The sequence below is a fragment of the Carlito syrichta genome, unplaced genomic scaffold (genome assembly GCF_000164805.1).
Source record: "Carlito syrichta isolate Samal-C Ts95f unplaced genomic scaffold, Tarsius_syrichta-2.0.1 Scaffold314334, whole genome shotgun sequence".
Lineage (NCBI taxonomy): Eukaryota > Metazoa > Chordata > Mammalia > Primates > Tarsiidae > Carlito > Carlito syrichta.
Window position 1 is genome coordinate 716,789 of NW_007258430.1, and position 3,032 is coordinate 719,820.

Genomic DNA, 3,032 nt, shown 5'->3' on the forward strand with positions numbered 1-3,032 from the left:
TCCTTCCCTGCTCACCTTTTTGTAGCCAGTTTGTGGAAGGAGACACAATTTACAAGCCAGTTAAATAGGCCTCTGATTCCAGGTGTTTTGTTTTGTTTTGTTGGGGGTGTTTGTTTATTTGGAGTCGAATTTCACTCTGTCTGCCAGGCTGGATTGCGGTGGAACAGCCACCACAGCCTCGACATGCAGTGCTCAAGCATTCCTTCTGCCTGAGCCTTCCAAGTAGCGGGAACTACAGGTGTGGGCCTCTAGGCCCAGCTAATTTTGACTTATTGTAGAGATAAGATCTTGCCAAGTTGCCCAGGCTGGTCCTAAAACCCTGAGCTCAGGCAATCCTCTCGTCTCTGCCTCCCAAAGTGCTGGGATTACAGGCGTGAGCCACTGTGCCCAGATAAAATATAGTTTTACAATAAATATTAGAGCCTTCATGTCACTGTCCCCACTTATAACTTTTATAGCTTCCTGTAACCCTTGGAACAAAACCCCAAAATCTTTAACAGTAGACGCTCCCAAGCATTCTTGGCCTAAGGTGCCTTTTGTGTCACAGCAATTTTTTCAAGGCGCTCTTAGGCCAAAATAAATACCTAACAGTTCTGAATATGAAGCAGATAGGCCCCCAACAACTAAATAAATTTTTTTTTTTTTTTTTTTTGAGTTGGAGTCTCACTCTGTCGCCCAGACTGGAGTGCAGTGGCCGCTCCCGGCCACCGCAGCCTCAACCTGCTGGGCGATCCTTCCACCTCAGCCTTCCAAGTAGCTGGAACTACAGGCGCGCGCTACTACGCCTGGCTTATTTTATTTATTTATTGTAGAGACGAGGTTTCGCCAAGTTGCCCAGGCTGGTCTCGAACCCACGGACTCAGGCAATCTACTAAACTCGGCCTCCCAAAGAGCTGAGATTACAGGCTAGGCCACTGAGTCCGGCCTGCTTAATAAATATTCAAGTCTTAATACAGTGCCTGTTGGGCACTGCATAACTTCTCAAACCTTAGAATGGTATTGGACACAACCACCCTCATTTCCTGCTCCACGATCACTTTCTCGTGGAATTTGCTTTTTATCGCAGCAAGAGCAAAAAACACCCAAAGGAATGTAGCAGGATTCCAAGTGGAAAGGTTAAACCAGCTCAAGAATGTAGTTCCCACAGTGTCCGACAGATGTCGCTGTGTTTCCCTACAAATTTAAAAACCTCCAAGGCCCCCTGGTGAGTGCTGGGGCACCCAGGGGAGCCTCAGAACACAGTTTGAGACATAATTTATAAGGCCTTACATGAACTGGCCCCTGACTATTTCTTCAGCCTCATCTGGTACTGTTCTCTTTCTCGTCCACTCACTACACCCTAGTTCCAATGGCCTTTTATTTTCCCAAAGGAGCCAAGCTCTGGCCCAGCATAATGGATCCTGAGGCTCAGTTGAGACCAGGAGTTCAAGAGCAACAATTGGAGACCAGCCTGGGCAATACAGTGAGACCCCACCTCTGCAAAAAAAATAAAAATAAAAAAATTGACTGGGCACAGCGGCACACACCTGTAGTCCCAGATACTCAGGAAACTGAGAGAGGAGGATCACTTGAGCCCAGGAATTCAATGCAACAGTGAGCGATGAACGTACCACTGTTCTCCTACCTGGATGACAGAGCGAGATCCTGCCCCTAAAAGAAAAATAAATAAATGTTTCTATTGACACATCTATTAGGAAATTAATCTTCAGACATACAAGTAATCCAGTTGTAAAATACAAGAGATTCCTTTCCTGTTACTTCAGTTTATAAAGAGCAATTAGCAATTATAAATCTAAAAATTGATAGCATTTTAGAATGTGATGGTTGGCATACTTATAATGGCATTTTCATAAAGCAAATTTGAGAAAAAAATAGTCTTTTCGATAAATGGTACTGGATATCTACATGCAAAATAATGAAATTGACCCCCTACCTCACCATGATAAATATTAGCTCAACTAGATAATCGACTTAAATGTAAAGAGCTAAAACTATAAATCTCTTAGGAAAAAAGTAAAAATAAATCTTTCTTTCTTTCTCTCTTTCTTTCTCTCTCTCTCTCTCTCTCTCTCTTTCTTTCTTTCTTTCTTCATTTTGAATTGGAGTCTCACTGTGTCTCCCAGGCTGAAGTGCAGTGGCACATTCATGGCCACCACAGCCTCGACCTGCTGGACTCAGGCAATCCTTCCACCTCAGCCTTCCAAGTAGCTGGAACTACAGGCATGAGCCACCACATCCAGCTAGTTTTTGTGATTTAGTGTAGAGACAAGATCTCACCATGTTGCCCAGACTGGTCTCAAACCCCTGGGCTCAGGCAATCCTCTCACCTCAGTATCCCAAAGTGCTGGTATTACAGGCTGAGCCACCACGCCCAGCCAAAAATAAATCTTTAAAAGCTTGGACTAGGCCAGGCTCGGTGGCTCAGCCTGTAATCCTGGCACTTTGGAAGGCTGAGGCGAGTAGATTGCCTGAGCCCGCAGGTTCAAGACCCACCTGGGCAACTTGGTGAGATCCTGTCTCTACAATAAATCAAAAATCAGCCGGGCATGGTAGCATGTGCCTGTAGTTCTGGCTACTTGGAAAGCTGAGGCAGAAGGATCACCTGAGCCCAGCAGGTCAAGGCAGCGGTGGCCGTGAGCGTGCCACTGCACTCCAGGCTGGGTGACAGAGTGAGACTCCAACTCAAAAAAAAAAAAAAAAAATGCTTGAACTAGGAAATAGTTTCTTAGATATAACATCAAAAGTACAAACAACAGAAGAAAAACTTCCTTAAAATTTAAAACACTTTTGTTTCAAGTGATATCATTTAAAAAAGTGAAAACACAGCTCACAGAGTAGGAAATTTTGTTTTCAAATCATATGTCTAAAAAGGGACTTGTATCCAGAATATATAAAGAACTCTTAGGCCAGGAATGGTAGCTCAAACCTATAATCCCAGCACTTCGGGAGACTGAGGAGAAAGGATTGCCTGAGCCCAGGGGTTCGAGACCAGCCCCGACACCTCATCTCTACAAAAAAAAAAAAAAAAAAAT